Source organism: Silene latifolia, chromosome Y (assembly GCF_048544455.1).
Source record: "Silene latifolia isolate original U9 population chromosome Y, ASM4854445v1, whole genome shotgun sequence".
Classification (NCBI taxonomy): Eukaryota; Viridiplantae; Streptophyta; class Magnoliopsida; order Caryophyllales; family Caryophyllaceae; genus Silene; species Silene latifolia.
In genome coordinates this window covers 46,139,387-46,157,942 of record NC_133538.1, presented here as the reverse complement: position 1 = coordinate 46,157,942, position 18,556 = coordinate 46,139,387, and the positions used below count along the sequence as shown (strand labels likewise).

At 31.9% G+C, this 18,556-nt stretch overlaps 3 long non-coding RNA genes across 3 annotated transcripts; 1 reads left to right on the top strand and 2 right to left on the bottom strand.

Annotated features, from left to right (window-relative positions):
* Positions 1–779: 779 nt before the first annotated feature.
* On the bottom strand, positions 780–2,455 carry LOC141634470 (uncharacterized). Its single transcript, XR_012539206.1, has 3 exons — positions 2,267–2,455; positions 2,079–2,162; positions 780–1,621 (listed from the first exon to the last, which is right to left on the bottom strand). It is a non-coding gene; the product is annotated as an uncharacterized LOC141634470 (long non-coding RNA).
* Positions 2,456–11,337: 8,882 nt separating this feature from the next.
* LOC141627365 (uncharacterized) lies at positions 11,338–14,713 on the bottom strand. The gene is made up of 3 exons (XR_012536934.1): positions 14,401–14,713; positions 13,812–13,929; positions 11,338–11,837 (listed from the first exon to the last, which is right to left on the bottom strand). It is a non-coding gene; the product is annotated as an uncharacterized LOC141627365 (long non-coding RNA).
* Positions 14,714–16,712: 1,999 nt separating this feature from the next.
* LOC141633671 (uncharacterized) lies at positions 16,713–18,139 on the top strand. The gene is made up of 2 exons (XR_012538440.1): positions 16,713–17,003; positions 17,873–18,139. It is a non-coding gene; the product is annotated as an uncharacterized LOC141633671 (long non-coding RNA).
* Positions 18,140–18,556: the final 417 nt, after the last annotated feature.

Sequence of the window (18,556 nt, the reverse complement as noted above, 5' to 3'; positions counted from 1 at the left end):
CATATCAAATTCTCAATCATCTATACAATTACACAACCAATAACCAATTCATCTCATCTTCTACAATGGCCATTGTACCAACGTCACCATTAAGTTGGAATGGGTCTTCTGATTTTCTACTTTTATGTGACTTAATCGAATCTTATTTACCACATTGATGTTATACCGCCAATATTATCAAACTCTTGGAAATACACAACCAACACAACTATCATCAATTCATCTCATCTTCTCCCATGGCTGTTGCACCGATCCTCACCATTAGCCAACTCAGTGTTGGAGTTAAACTTACTCAGATGAATGTCAGGGTGGTACACAAATGGACAAGACCTGAATTCAAAGATAAGACGAAGAATGAAGCAATTGAACTTCTACTCCTTGATGCTCAAGTATGTCAAATATTTCTTTTGCATTATAGTATTGTTGTCGGAAATATTTATTGATTATTGATTTAGAAGTCTCAGTATATTATCGTATAGTTATAATAGTCTTAAACCTGAATTTTGGTAACATGGTTAGTATGTTGTTTGATATAAACTCTGCCAAAGTCGTAATATAAAGATGTTTCCAAAGAGTAGTACTTGAGAAGTGAAGTACATGATAAATGAATTAACTTACCGGGCTTATTTTTCATGATATACCACAATAGTTCATCCGATCATGATTTGTCATGTATCCCTCTGCCACACAAAAAGACTCCATATCAATAATAAGATGTTATTTTTAACTATTCTTAGAATATTTCCATCTTTTTTTAAAAAAAAAAATGTCTAATCAATATTATTTATATTCTCCATTTATCTCAGAGTGAAATCATCCAAGCTACTATTAGGAAACAACTTATTTCCCATTTTGGTCCTAAACTATTTGTTGTGGAGGTATACACCATTCGTAACTTAACCGTCGACAACAACACTGGACTTGACAAGGCTACCTCGAATCCATGTCACTTAAAGTTTGAATTCTCATCCAAAGTTCATGCTACAAATGATACATCTATTCCTACTCATGGCTATCGTTTTGCGAATTTGAAGGACATTATCGATGGCAGAATTCCGACAACTCATTATATAGGTACAATTCTGTCCACTTTTTAATGTTTGGTTAACACTTATTTGTTAACTAACTATTGCTTTGTACGCTTATCACATGGCAGATATTGTCGGAAAACTTTATGAAATTGGCCTGATCAACGAAACTCCGAACAGACACAAGTGTCGGACCATAAAGCTCGAAGACATTGAGTCAGTGGAACACAATCATATTATCAAACTCTTAACTCATTCATCTTTCTAATTTTGTGAAACACTAATATTAGCATTGTGTTTCACGCAGGGGGAGTCAACTATCTTGCACTTTATGGGAAGCACACACCGTTCAACTACCTGCTCTTATATCTAAACAACCTAAAACCTAATCCAGATCAGTCTAAAATTATTGTTATACAATGTGTTCAAACTAAAAAATACGAAGGTACCATTATTCAATAGGCTTATCACGTCCATTCAATGTAAACTATAAAATGCATATAAATGATTTAATAGTTTTCTTACCCAATTGATAATAATTTGCAGTCTTTCTACTCCGGCACCAAGTAACTCCTTGCAAATAGTTGAAATACCTGATGATGATGATGACAATGACATGTCCAGAGACAATATCAAAACTATTAGTGACATTAAACAGAATGAAAAAGGTATGTAATCATCCTTATAAAGCTAATACCAAAACAATCAGATAAGTAATAAGCTGATTTTGTCGCTACGATCATTGATAAGCTGATCTTATTCTATAATGCTTGAGTTTTTTGGACAACTATGTAAGAGTTCTAAGGCTCGCGCAAACATCTAACTACTTTATTTTGTGACATTTGGTAATACCTTATGCAGGCCTAAGTATGCGATGACACACGTTCGAATCGTGTCCGCAAGCAGATCTTTATACAACTAAAGAAACTACCTTCGCAAATAAACAAACAACATATTCAGGTATTCACCGCCTTACAATTAATCATTCACATGAGAGATCCGAATCAAACTAACAAAATAAAATTTGTAAAAGTTGAAGAAAGGACATACCAAATTTGATTGCATGCAGGAAATTATCAAATCTTCCCATTTAGGAGTGACTCCTAATACCACCAACAACCAAGATTTACTTATCTGCCAAAATTTAGGAAAAGCAAAATTAAGATTAACACTTTATAAATGGAAATTTATATACAAAAATTGACTTGATGGAGAATATAATTATGAAGTATATATACCGTTGTGATCCAAAATCCCATTTTCATCGGTCATAACTCATATACCGCATCTATGAACTGCAGGTGTATAGATCGAATAACGAAAGATGATGATAACGGATGATTGTAATAATCGGGATATGGATGATAAGGATGAAATATGTAAAGGCAAATCAATATTATCACTCATCTTCAGCGAGATATTTTTTTTTTTTTTTTTTTTTTTTTTTTTATGATTGTAGTAATAGCAAATACGACTAAAGGAAAGGTGTAGAAAGAAGTGGGATCATTTTGAGTCTATTTTAGAGTATTTTTTTTTTTTGACAAATGTTATTTTAGAGTATTTGATAAGGCGCAGGGACGAAATGAGACCGTCTCATTATATAAAAAAATAATTACCATTAATGCAAAATGAATATATTTGTACATAAATTAATTATTTTAGGGTGTAATACGTCTTTATACTGTAATTATTGATTTATGTTAATGTATTTTTCTTTCTTATTCGGAGCTATATTAAACAAACTATGCTTAACATCGTGTTTATAGTTCAATGAGAGTGTAGAAGTATAAGTCAAACGTCTAATGTTAAATGAGATGTGGATCACTCAAGTATTTGATAGTAGTAGTTACTAAATTCTGTCTTATTGTTTCAAACCAATTAACGATATAAAACAAGAATTTGTGAAAAAATAAAACACAACCCCGTGAATTTTCACGGGTGTTACACTAGTTGAAAGTTACGGGGGGTTAATTTCACAATTGTACAAAGTTATGGGGGTCTAGTTCATTTTCAACTTAAGATAGAATGAGAAGTTAAAGTGAACATCGGAAAAGTGGTGATTGACCCCCATAACTTTGTACAATTATGGAATTAACCCCCAAAACTTTCAATTGAGGTGATTAGGCCCCGTAATTTACATAATAAGTGAAATTAAACCCCTTTGTCAAAATTTCACGAGAAATTCAATTTATCATATCATAAAATTAAAAATGGTTATGTTTTTAAGAAAAATACAAAATAAAAGTTTAAACTATTAATAAAAAAATAGCATATATATTAGATAAAAAATTAAAATATTTTACGAAAACAAATAATTTATTATTTTAATATAAAGTACATTTTTCAAATTTCTAAATGTACAATTTTTGTAAAAAAAAATAATTTCAAAATATTTTGTTAGATAGTTGTGTTAAAATCAAAGTCAGAATAAAAGATTTTCATGATAACAAATATAAAGAATATAATAAAAGGGTAAAAAAATATTCAAATATTTCTATTTTTCAACATTTCAAAATAATTCACATAAAACTGTTAATTATTTTTTTAAAATCATACCGAATTACATACAGATGTAAAAAATATTATTTGTTTTCATGAAATATTTTAATTTTTTTATCTAATATATATTTTAATTTTTTTATTAATTTTATAAACTTTTATTTTGTATTTTTCTTAAAAACATAACCATTTTTACTTTTGTGATATGATAAATTGAATTTCTCGTGAGATTTTGACAAAGGGGTTTAATTTCACTTATTATGTAAGTTACGGGGCCTAATCACACCAATTGAAAGTTTTGGGGGTTAATTTCACAATTGCACAAAGTTATGGGGGTCAATCACCACTTCCCCGAAGCTTATAAATTTATACTCACTAAACTCTATATATATATATATATATGTGTGTGTGTGTGTGTGTGTGTGTGTGTGTGTGTGTGTGTGTGTGTGTGTGTGAGATATAATAAATTTAATCTACTTAGATTAGGATAAAATTAAATAAAATTTGTTTTGTTCTTAAGAAATCTACTTTTATTAAGTTATTTTTTTTTTTAGAAATCTTAATATTATTAGGATACATTTAATAACATTTTAGTCATTTTTAACTTAAGATAGAATGAGAAGTTGTTACTTACAATTACTTATAAATTTATACTCACTAAACTCTAATATATATGCGTGTGATTTAATAAATTTGATCTACTTATATAAGGATATAAAATTAAATAAAATTTGTTTTTTTTAAGAAATCTAGTCTTATTAGGATAATTTTAATATTTTAATATTTTTTTTAGAAATCTACTCTTGTTAGGATAATTTATTAAATTTTCCTTTAAATTATAGGATTTCTTAAAAAGTTGGACTCTCTAATATCGCTCGAAAAGTTTCTGCTTTATATATATGTATTGATTAGCATTATTTATTAGTCTTAGGTGTTTCGGCAAAGTTGGAGACTCTATAAACGCTCGAAAAAAGCTTCCTTTATTTATATACTAGATTTAATGCCCGTGCGATGCACGGGCCATTGGTTATAATCTTTTGTATTTTTATTATGTTTTAAACGTTATTGTTTATCTAAACTTTGAGAATGAGTTAATTCCTACAAAGTGTTATTTTGTAAGATCGTCCGTTATAATCTCTATTATACTTAAATTGATAAAAACGAACAAATTATATGGTTCTTTCCTAACTGTATGTGCCAAAAAGGTACAAAGAAAGAGTACATACAGTATTGTATAATAGATGATGTAGGCCTAACTAAAACCGACCCTTCTTTGCATTCATAAGAGATTAGTCTTAAAAGCTTTATAATTTGATGTTTAATATACAATGACCACGTATCTGACTGAGGAAACCTTAATAATCACAATGGCGTACCATATAGTATGCCAGTGTCTTGAAGCATAGCCCAAACTATCTCATTCTTCCTCCTTCCCGAAGAGAATTTATTCTATTTCCGTTTTGGAGTGTATTAGTCAATTGTTATCTATTTGTGTTTTTACGGACCTTTTCATGTACAACTGGGAAATTGGTGATTTGTGTGATCAAAAATCTTGATCGGGATGAAAGGAGTAATAATATAATAGGGTTTTTCTACGTGTGGCCTTAGGGCACACAGTAATAACCTAAATGTGGTAAGATTTGTAAGAGATTCTCATCAAATATTCAAGTTTAAACTCATTTTTACCATAATTAGTGAGAATCTCTTGCAAATGTTGCCATATTTAAATTATTAATGTGTGCCTTTAGGGCACACGTTAGAAAAACCCATATAATATTATGGGAGTATAATGAAAAATATAAGTGATTACAACTTATTTGGAAAAGCAAAAATAGTAGATTCATCTTCTTGGTGGCACAATAGGTATGAATTACAACCTAATAAGACGAAATTTAATTTCACCATCATAGATTAAATTAAAAACAAAATACCAAGTGATCACACTTAAATTGCAATCATACAAATTAGATCTTAAACGTAAATTTCAAAAATAATTTTATAAATTGAAGAATACCTTATTTCATCCTAAAACCAATTGGTTATAGGAGTAGTCCATTGATTATAAAGTGGTACAATCTATCTTTCTCTAAGAATGTGGGGCACTCACATGCAGATTTATACACCAAAATTACAAAAATTTCAGAAAGACAATATCTCAATAGCGTTATTGAGAGACCTCTCACATAATGGAGTAAGAAAGTTATTGAATTTCTTTTTTTCCTGTTTATGTCTCTCACATTAGTGTACATTAATGAATTTCATTTGTATAGTGAATTTCCTTACGAATATCATTTTTAAACCAAATGCTAATCAAGAATATTAATGTATATATAAACACACTCTACAAAAAAAAATTGCATAGTTAGGCATAACAATTCAAGTAAGAGCAAACTTTATATTAGTTACTCCGTAGTATACTTGTACAGTTGTACGTGTACCATAGTATAAAATAATTAATTAGTGATTGTTCATTATTGTCTAAACTTCTTTCCCACATTTTATTCTATCAACTTCTTCGGTTAACAAAATAAAGTAAATAGAAATTATTGATTAAGATAGAGGAAGTAATCAATACAATAAGGCTGAATGAATTTCATTATTATGACGATTAACTTCAGTTACTTCGATTAAACCAATTCTATATTCAAGTATTACCTTGAATTCATGGTTCTAATTTTAATAAGTTGACTTTAAAATATGAAATTTTACTCATTTGTTTGCTTAGCAAACTTTGAAATCTGAATGAACACTAAGCTTGTTATATACTTATATACTAAATATGAGTTACCTTATCAATATTTTAAATGACCTCTCCACAACACATTAACACTCAATGACTCAATTAACTAAAAATCTATAGTATTGTCTAAGTTGTCTTTTTATTTGATAGGTGAGATGAGAAAAGGATAGTATTTTACCTCTTTGTGCACGTCAAATGCAGTTTTCTTAATTTTTTCGTTAAAATTCAAACCAAGACCTAAACAACCAAAAATCAAGTTGGCAAAAAAGTAAGACTGAAATAATCCGCTGATGAAGGAATCTTAAACCCACAAAAAAAAGGTATAAAATGGCAATGATCGAAACGATTAATTGATGTCAGTAACAGGAATTGGGAAGCAAGTACCAACTCGTATAATCAGCGTACCCAAGTAACAAATTCCTACAATTACACATAGAATTTTATGAGATTGATAGCAAACATAAGTTAATCATAAGATTCACTTAAAAGAATGGCAAAGTTTAGAAATTAAAGAGGTAGAGAGTATCAAAATATCAGTAAAAGACTATATTAATATAAGTATATGATCGAATGTAAGCCGTATGCTTGACGTATGTACAAAACCATGCCAACTATCATATGCAAAAACCCAAACTTAAAGAGATAATAATCGACAATATAGAGCAAATTATACAAAACATTCATAATAATCACATTGATCATAAAATTAACATTAATTTTGTATAAGAAGAAGCAAGTTTCGCAAGTTTATCGAAACTATATTTATACTCTGGAAAGGAGCGAAAATATATCGTTGTAGAATTTGATTAGCTTTACACTTGATATCCGGTTGGCTATGACTTTAATGAGATAAAATATTGTCTTTTCCTATTTCTAATTATATACTGGGTAGCCAGTATACGGTTGGCTTAGGACTTTAATGTGATAAAATATTATCTCTGCTATTATCTCTAAACATATTTTTGTTAAAAATTATTTTGCATATTTTAAAAAAGTTATTCATAAAACATGGACTCTCTGTAATCGCTCGAAAAAAGCTTCCTTTATTAATATATATATATATATATATATATATATATATATATATATATATATATATATATATATATATATATATAGATTGAATCATGTGAGGCACCCTTCTTAGGGTGAGGCGGCTGGACACCTTCTAAACCGTCAGATCTAATAACTATAGACTCACCAGATGATGACACGTGTTCCCCTTTATTATTCACCATATACACAGCTAACATCTCATTTACTGCGTCTCCTTCTCTCTCTTCAACTCGTCTTCAACTCCATCATCTTCATCTCGTCACTCGCCATTAATGTTGAGCTTCCGACCGCCATTACTACTGAGCTTTTCATCCACCATTATCCTCCTCAACTTAGGTACTTTCGATTCAATAGTTTTCATTTCAATTTTTTCGTAAATTTTAATCCGTCTTCTCCGATTCATCTCATTTTCGCCATTATCACTGTACTTTCATTACTTATTAATTTGTTTCAATGCAGGTTTTAATCATCATTGATCATAAGCAAGCAAAGTACGAACGCATATAATAAATTGGTCGATTTCTCCGCTTCTTTGTGAGGTCCTTCCCTTTTTTTACCTTAATAAATCACTTTAATCACTGATTTTTTCTCTTGTTTCATCTTCCTATTCCCTTGACTTCCGTTAATTTAAGTACCTTGATTAATTTAAACCTTTTTATTTTCCCCGCTTTTGTGATTCGTAGATCTAATTTTGTCACTCGGAAGTTAATTTGTGAAACAAGCATCCGACTCTGTCAAACTTAGTCATGTATGCAACATGAAACTGGAATGTGCTTTTATGCAACATGAACTTCTATGTCTGAAATTGTTTAGTTCTGATGTTTTTCGCCTACCTTGGTGAAAATAGTGTTCACTTGACGCGGCTACCTCTAGTATGAAGCGAGCTAGTATAAAGCAATAATAGCTTGGTTCAGTGTTCAGAGTGTACTATTTTTACTGTTAATTGAGCTTGTGCTGGTGTATATTGCAAGCATAACAACTTACAGTTAATTAGTCAAAGTACTTGCTGCTTGTTTTTTTTAGTGTGAGAATGCATTAAAAGAGTAAACGGTCAAGTTTGAAGCAATCTATAAGAAATTCAGCATAGAGAATGTAACTCATCTACAAGCGCTAAAAGGTATTCCTCATTCATCGTGCTTAATTAAATAGGTCGTTGTATATGCATATTTCGGAACTGCTTCATAAAGGAATCCATATTTAGTAGTAGTAATCTGAAGTTATAAAATGTGCTACAATGAAATTGTGAATGTTTTGGTTTCCGAATACCTATACCTCAGTCAGATGATCTATCCAATCACAACATTAACCTACGTGGTAGAGTTTTTTCGGGTCTACAGGAAGATACAGGTCATGAGTACCATGCCTCAAGGACCTTACGAGCTAGATTACCCGACCTCTACACCTGCTTAGTTGTGTGGCATACTGGCATGGCTGTTAATTTCAGTTTTTTTAACTGACAGAAGAAATGAAACGGCTTGATTACTTTCTATTATCTGCATCCTGCTTTGTGATTTATGTTACTACAATCTGATAACTACACCCCAATTTCGTCTTCCTATGTCTTAATCTTGTAAAACTTACTCGTATTTGAGAGTCTGTTTTGTTGTAAACTACTGGTACGAGCAATTGAGCATAATGTGTTGTTCTTCATTAATCTTTAGCTGAATCTTTTTTATAGGCAATACAGAAAATTTGATTTTGCCTTCTTTGATTTTGTTGTATGTTAAAACCAAAGGTACTGTCCTAATTTCTCAAGCAGGCATATCATATGCTCATTTGTAGCTAGGGAAATATCTCGCTTATCGGATAAACTTTGCCGTGATTTCGCCTAGGTTGACAAGACAGATCCAAATGCCACAAAAACACTGAGCAGGATAGAGGCAATACAAAAAATTTGCAGGGACTCGGGAACTCTGAATAAAAGGTACTCTCTTTGGCTGAATCAGTAGTTTACGTTTGCTTTTCGATAATAATTTCATTTTACTAGTTATCGCAACTAAATATGCATGCGTATTTTCCAGGAAATTATACATCTTAAAAGGCAAATCAGTAATCACATCAGCTGTGGTGAGAATCCTCAACGCTTCTTATATTCTGTTTGTAAAGCTTTATTCGCTGATCATAATAATTTATGCAGATTTTCGTGATTTTCATTATATTGGCGGTCATTCTATCCCATCTATTTTTCCAAGCAGCAAAATAACTACTGACATTGGTACGAATCTCTCACTTGTAATCAATTTACTATGAAATATTGAAATTTGAGCTGCTAATCTACAACTTCCAACATTTTTGCGGACTCGATTCACACTCTCCGGATTTCTTTCGAGTATGTGAATCACTCACTTTGTGGAGGACGGTGTACTCTCTGGAAGTGCAAATGTGTAACCGAATTCCATGAACTGCCTTCTTGATACATTTGAACCCAGAATGCTATTATTATGGTGTACTATTGAATTTAAATTAATATTTAATTTCTTGTTTTGTGTTGAGTATGTATGAACTTGTATTCTGAAATTTACCTTTCTTTTCTGTTTCAGCAGCTATTTCATTGTTAAAGAAACTTCTATTTTTCCTAATGAAATTTTTTCAGATCATGAAAGGGTAACCGATTACACACCTTTCTCTTTTTAAATTTTGCTCAGAGTATTTTGACATTATTGGACTTTGCTGCCACATTGATGATGATCATCCTGTTGAGGCCAAAAATGGGGTATTTTTTTTTTATTATTTTGTTCCTTATATTTTGTCAAATCTTATTGAAGTTGGTAACTTTATTATTTTTCAACTTTATCAATGATTCTCTTGTTGTGCCCAAAATTATGCTGGCCGAGCCGGGATTTTTAGGATAGAGTGGCTATTAAGTTGAATAGGCTTGTGGTTAAGTTGAGTTGATTAGGCTTGTATGGCTATAGAAAGTAGATAAATTTAGGATAGGGTGGCGATTATATGATTGTATATATTACTACTCCGTATATTAGTAGGATATTGTGGAATGTTAGCTCTGTGACTGCTACTGTCTAATAAATGTGGCTAAAAAAGTGTAGTTGTTTACTGATTGCGGAGAAGGCTTAGTCGGATCTACGTGGTTCAAGAGATGGCGGTATTTTAAGTCATGCTATGAAATCCTGAGAAAGGGGTCATGTTATAGGGTGGAATAAGGAGATATGGGGATTAGATATTTAGATTAGGTCATAGTCCCGTGGATGGTTTCACTATGAATGCTACTAATTTTCAGCAGATTAGTTTTGTTGCTTTTAGAATGAGAAAAATTACACATAAGTAGGTTTTCTATACCTTATAAACCACGGGATGTTAGTGTGCTACATGATGTAAGTATGTAACCACTCTTTTAAACCATTACCTTAGCTGGTCTCTGATGACTTAAAACAGACTCGTTTGTTCACTTAAAATTGATTCTTGTACACGGGTTTTTGATTGTTGTCGTTGGCTTTAGATTGTAGTGATTGAATTCTTAGTCGATCATCGCAACCGCAATTAGAAATAGAAATTCTGTCATGAAACATGTTTTGCCCTCGTCAATCTTTATATCGCTTTTCGCAATATCATAAAATGCTATTGGTATTTTTGGACTTGCGGTGTAATCGTGGTACTTGCTTATCTCTTAAAAAAATGAGGCATGATGCTTTTCAAGCTCTTCAATATGTGAGAAGCAAAAGACTCAAGCATCACCTAATGATGGCTTCATAAAACAACTTCAAAATTATGAGCAATCACTTCGAGGTGTGTGTCTTGCTCGCTTTTGCACTTTCTTGATTTAATATTGATGTACTTTGTTGTAGAATTGTTGCTCGTCGACCCGAACTTGACAACAACAAAAATTAAAGGGGTGAGGCTTGAATGCTTAAAACGGGGTCGACTTGAATCTTATGTAGTAGAAACTTGATTTTGTTGATGCAATCGCTTGTACTTATTATCTATTAGCTCAAAAGGTAGAGTATTGTGCTATTGCGCAAGGTGTGGGTTCGAGTCCCACATAGATGAACCAATATAAATATACGATTATAATATATTTATCAATGTTAATATCTGTCCACTGTCACTTGTTTGTATGTTAGATTCACAAAATCGGGTCTAGGATTCACAAAATCGGGTCTAGGATTCACAAAACTATGAAGTAAATTGGTGAGGTCGGCCACCTCGCCATAAACAAGTCAAATTCCAAAATACAAGCAAACAACAACAAACTACTCAGCACCCCCTGGCGGGCTAGTCTCAGTCTCACTAGAAGTCGCGACTAAAGCAAACACGGAGCTCTCCAGCGTCTCCTGCTCCATCACGATCTATGGCTCTGTCGTGACACGAGAAGCCTCCGTTGTAGCTAGCTCGGCCCTAAGCGAGACGATCTCAGCCTCTCGACATCGCAGCTCCTCCTCTCAACGCAGCAACTTCTGGTCACGATTGATGATTCCAAGCTCCTGTCCATGGATCGTCGTCCTCGACTCATCTAACTCAGCATGGACCTGAGTCAACTCCTCCGGATCCGCAATGCTCTAAAAAAAACATGGATCGTCAAACTCGAAACCATTAAAACAAAACACAAAAAACAACGAAATCACAAAAATAAGAAAAAGAGCAAAATAGGGTCTAGATTCACAAAATAAGGTATAAGATTCACAACATAAGGTCTAGATTCACAAAATAAGAAAAAGAGCAAAATAGGTGATTTCGACCATTTTATGACCCAATTTCACAATATTGCCTTTTAGTTTCACAAAACAAGCTATAGGATTCACAAAATAAGGTATAAGATTCACAAAATAAGACAAGGAGAAAAATAGGTGATTTTGATTATTTATAACCAAGTTTCAAAATATTGTCTTCTAGTTTCACAAAACAAGCTTTAGGATTCACAAAATAGGGCATAAGATTCACAAAATAAGAAAAGAAGGAAAATAGGTGATTTCGACCATTTTTGACCAAGTTTCACAACATTGTCTTCCAACATTCACAATATAAGCTCTAAGATTCACAAAATAAGGTCTAGAATTCACAAAATAAGAAAAAGAGCAAAATCGGTGATTTCGACAATTTTATGACCCAATTTCACAATATTGCCTTTTAGTTTCACAAAACAAGCTCTAGGATTCACAAAATAAGGTATACGATTCACAAAATAAGACAAGGAGAAAAATAGGTGATTTTGATCATTTATAACCAAGTTTCAAAATATTGTCTTCTAGTTTCACAAAACGAGCTTTAGGATTCACAAAATAGGACATAAGATTCACAAAATAAGATAAGGAGGAAAACAAAATAGGTGATTTTTGATCATTTATAACCATTTTATGACCCAATTTCACAATATTGCCTTTTAGTTTCACAAAACAAGCTCTAGGATTCACAAAATAAGGTATAATATTCACAAAATAAGACAAGGAGAAAAATAGGTGATTTTGATCATTTATAACCAAGTTTCAAAATATTGTCTTCTAGTTTCACAAAACAAGCTTTAGGATTCACAAAATAGGGCATAAGATTCACAAAATAAGAAAAGGAGGAAAATAGGTGATTTCGACCATTTATGACCAAGTTTCACAACATTGTCTTCTAACATTCACAATATAAGATCTAAGATTCACAAAATAAGGTTTATGATTCACAAAATAAGAAAAAGAGCAAAATAGGTGATTTCGACCATTGTATGACCCAATTTCACAATATTGCCTTTTAGTTTCACAAAACAAGGTTTAAGATTCACAAAATAATGTATAAGATTCACAAAATAAGACAAGGAGAAAAAGAGGTGATTTTGATCATTTATAACCAAGTTTCAAAATATTGTCTTCTAGTTTCACAAAACAAGCTTTAGGATTTACGAAATAGGGCATAAGATTCACAAAATAAGAAAAGGAGGAAAATAGGTGATTTCGACCATTTATGACCAAGTTTCACAAAATTGTCTTCTAACATTCACAATATAAGCTCTAAGATTTACAAAATAAGGTTTAAGATTCACAAAATAAAAAAAAAGAGCAAAATAGGTGATTTCGACCATTTTATGACCCAATTTCACAACATTGCCTTTTAGTTTCACAAAACAAGCTCTAGGATTCACAAAATAAGGTATAAGATTCACAAAATAAGACAAGGAGAAAAATAGGTGATTTTGATCATTTATAACCAAGTTTCAAAATATTGTCTTCTAGTTTCACAAAACAAGCTTTAGGATTCACGAAATAGGGCATAAGATTCACAAAATAAGAAAAGGAGGAAAATAAGTGATTTCGACCATTTATGACCAAGTTTCACAACAATGTCTTCTAACATTCACAATATAAGCTCTAAGATTCACAAAATAAGGTCTGGGATTCACAAAATAAGAAAAAGAGCAAAATAGGTGATTTCGACTATTAAATAAGGAAGTAAGGTTCAAACGTCAACAAAAACAAAAGCAAGACAACATAATTACATGGTGCATCAGAAAAGAGCAAAGTCGCAGTATAGGGACATAGGGTAAATCATACTCCGTATAAGTAATGTCGGACCGGAGGCGGCACACTTTGCCGCACCACTTTGATCATGCCAACCCCATATAAACTTGATAATTACTCATTCAGCTATCAAATTAATCTTCTGACATTTCTGCAAAACAAATCCAAACTTGTTCAAAGGCAGTAACTTTCTCCACCATTTCCTTTGAAGAGACTACTTTTAATATAAAATGTCAAAAATTGAGCATAATTTACCCTAAAATCACCTAAAACCCCGCTAAACCCAGAAAACAAAAAGTTCCAAAATCAAAGATATCAACTTTTACATCGGAAATTAGATTAAAATACCGCTCACATAGAATATAAAAGGTTAACAAATGACTTAGACGGAAAGATAAATTAATTGAATACTGTTTTAACATGAAATTCAAAGAAAAGAGAGTATAAACTAAAAGAAACACGGTTAAGCAAAATTCAATTTACCAGAATCTCCAAAACTTGATTGTGTACTAATTAATTATCCATTTTCTTCGACTTTTGAATCATGCACCTCAAAGAATGACAATTTAAAGGAACAAAATTATATGAATATGCTTAATTTAGATCAAAATTATAAAATTACCTCGAAATTAATCAAAAGCTTCTTCTGAAATTGTTTGAATGGCGTTGTTGTATGTTGTTTTGATAAAATGTATGAATAATTTTCCAGGAAATCGTTGCAATTGTTGTTGTTGATTCGAATTTTCCAGGAAATCGAAGAAATCTTTGAACAATTTTCTAGGAAAACGAGATATGTGATGTTGTGTTCGTTGTCATATTTTGATAGAGAGAGAGGAGGGGGGTAAGTATTGGGCTGTTGATTGTATTTGAATTTCCCAGGAAGAATTAGTCCACCCCAAGTTTACAAGGAATTTGGTGAGGCAGGCCGCCTCGCCATAATTAACGGCCTCACGGATCCAGGATATATATATATATATATATATATATATATATATATATATATATATATATATATATATATATATATATATATATATATATATGATGTCAAATCAACTCAAAAGACAAATAAAATGGTTACAAAAACTAAAAAAAGCGGAAACCAAAAACCCGTTTTGCACTAATTCTTAATTCTTGTGTAAGACCACCCTACACAAGAATTTGTGTGTGCCATACGAGATGAGATGAAAGACGGTCTCATATAGGAACACGTTTTTGCTGTTGAGAATTCAGCATTGACATGCCCTTGTTTGTTCTTCCTCCATTAACTTCATGCAGCTGCCTATTATTTAATCAAACACCCTCTCCCATTGTTATGGTGCTTGAAAGTCGGTCCCAATTTGAAGGAACACAGTAACACAATGCCGTTGGTTTAGAGCGATTTGGTTGTAAATTATCTACTCTGATAATGATGAAGGTCCAGAGGCACCTCTATATACTATATTATCTTGGTTTTTTTCGGGCAATCATGTCAATTTTATATAGCTGCTTATGGTTCCTACCAGCTTTATTCCATTTGTAAATTATGATGGTGCTCCCTAGTGGCTAACTGTGACAGGGTGACTCGTAATGAGCTTACTAATTTGTGTATTGCCAGTTGTGCTAAGCTGCCACTGATTCCTAAAAGGCGTGCTGGTGTTGGCTATGCACCTCCTCCTATTCGCCGGTCAGATCCAGCAGCGGCTGAAAGACAGAATCAAAGAATTGCAGAACGAGGCATAGAATTACTCAATCTGGGGGTGTGATTTTATCTGAAGAAGCATTTTTTTTTTGACATAATTCGTTTATAGCTTGTTCGCGTTATTGAGTTATAACACATTTTGTAAACTTTCAGGCTTCCCAGTATCAGCTTGTGAGACCTCTTCGTAGTAGCGGAAAGTTTAAATCAAAGGCTTTAATCTACCATGCTAACTTTGAGGCTAAGCCAGTCAATAATCCTCAGGCTCCCACCGAGCTTTTTTTTCTCGAACTTGTGTTAGGATCTGGTGGGATGGTGAAGCCTATATCTCCTTACATAGTTCAGAGCTTGGGGCCGAGCGATTCAATGACTGGTACTTTAAAACTTGTTTCTCTTGTTTGACTCCTACTTCCACTATATGCACCTGTTAAACTCATATTAGATTAACTGAAAGCTCGGGTAGCACTATTCACTGTGTTACTGCTTCCAAACATGTTTCTGCAAAAAGAGAACATGGGAAATCTTCAGTTTGATTGTTCACAAATTATGCATATATACACGTTACATTAGGAGATGCAAGCTAAGCCCTAAATGACAATGATAATACTCAGGAATCAATTCAATGCAAAAAGTATTCAATAGCCTAAGGATCTTAGAAATCAATCAATCAATCAATATCTATCTATATTAATAAAGGAAGCTTTTTTCGAGCGATTATAGAGAGTCCAAGTTTCTCGAAATTCTTTTTAATTAAACCTTTAAAAATGTGTTAATAAATTACTTCAATTACAAATACAATTTAGGTAAGAGCTAAAAGGACTCTACAATTTGTCTAACTATTGAACTAGAGAGTATTTATGCTACTGAAAGACCAAAAAAGATAAACAATTACAGTTACTCCATAGAAGATAGAGATTGATAAGCATTAAATTAATGTAATTATGTAGGACTCTAATTCTTAATGCATATGCCTATATAATATGCCGCATGGCTATATTTTTCCCAAACATAATTCTTTTTATACCTCTCATCCATGATTCTTTATTAGTGTTATTTAGGACCATAGCCAAGTTTTTAAATTACGTTAGCTTAGCTATTTTTGATATTATGATTCACGAGTTTTATTATATTGTTACTAATTTATCTGCATGAATTTTTATGTTGTACGACTAGCTATAATCTATTTTGTTTATCGTTTTTTTTTTCGTTGTTTCTAATTGATGCCCTAACCTCCAATAATCAATGTTCAGATATTATTGAAAAACGGAAACAGAATACCAGTATCAAATCCAGGTTGTATATGGAGTACGCGCACATAATGACTGGTTTGAGACATTTTTCAATGGATTTCTATATATGTGCATATTATTTAATTTTCATGTTATATGAGCGCTGATCTATTTTTGTTTATCATTATTTTTATTTCATTGTTGCTAATGCATGCAAGCCTTTTGTAATAATTGTTCAGGTATTATTGAGAAAACGACGCGATGCTGGCATCAAATTAAGGTTGTATACGGAGTACGAGCACATTAAAGTCATGAGAGGTAATTGATAAAAAAAAATAGTAAAATCACGTTAGCATTGTAATTGGACAAGCTATATGCCTTCTAATCTTCTATGTAGTTTACAACTCCAATTAGCGCAAGTTAAATCGCAAGTTGAGAACTAATTAAATTATTGTAAACTTATACCTCATGTGAAGACTTCAAATTGATGAAACATAAATTCTTATTTACAATTTAATCCTCTATTTATACTCCTTTTTACTACACCCCATCATTATTTAAACGCCCAACCCTCCCCTATCTAATCATGAGACAATTAATATATGATGATTAAGTTTTCTATTATTAATATAAGATGATGAAGTTTCTATGTTAATATAGGTGTGTTATGACTTATGAATCTTTGGTATTAATTCTAATTAAGGGATTGTTTTCTATTGTTTCTAGATATGTATAAGTATGCTATTCTTCATAAAGTTTATAAGTAGTATTGACCTTGCTAATTTGTACTCCCTCCGTTTCAATCAATTCTTTACACTTGCTTGATTTCTCCCTCACAAAATAAATACAAAGTACAAAGTACTCCCTCCGTCCGCATGTATATTTTTTTTACCAATGAGAATCGAATGATCTTGATATTGTAGGAGTAAAGACCATGTAATACCATACAATAATTATCAGAAGATCAAGTATTATAATTAACTTAGATGCTTTCATCAACGTGATGGTGAGCTTCTTTAACCACCTCTCACACGCCAAAAATATGTAAATTAGACGACTCTTTAGTTTGCATTACCTATCTTTGTAAAATAATTTTAGATGGTGGCTGGTCAATAGCTAGAAACAAATAATTATCTTTTTTAGTTAACTAATGATACGAGTAATAATTTTATTTTTTGTTTTTTTAGGCTTATGTGAGCTCACTAGCAACTTGAGTTCCTAATCAAGGTTAATGAGCTTCTTACTCAGGTAGTATAAAATACAATAGATGAATCGTGAATGTTTGGGGATGATATATATTGGCAAAATCTGCACGGTGTAAGTTAAGTTTTGAATATTGCAATCGTGATCAATTATCGACTACCATCCTACAATTTCCCTGAGTCAAGATCAGAGCTATTTACCGTGTATAGACAACAGGTTGGAAAGTGAAGAATAATAGTGGAGATTTCTCAATTCATGGAGGAGTCTTATATTTCTTATATGGATTTTTTCTTATATTTCTATAATATGCTTCACTAATACTCAGGGGCGGATCCAGGATTCGACTAAAGGGGGGGCACACTAAAAAAAAAAAAAATTTACAAACAACATTTATACATTAAAATTCTAACATAGTCATAAAGAAAAAATATACCAAAGAACTCTAAACCAAATAGCAACAAACCCAAGTGTATTATTCTAGAGGAAATATCCATTTTCGGCGATATAAGTTGAAGAGGCGAAACACCAAACTAATGATTGCAACGATGTGAGTATTATACAAAGCTAGAGGAAATCATTCAAGTCCTTTGAATCAATCATTAACTCAGCCCGATTGTTACCATACCAATCAAACATAGACTAATAGCACAAAGTTAGATGCAAAGGGG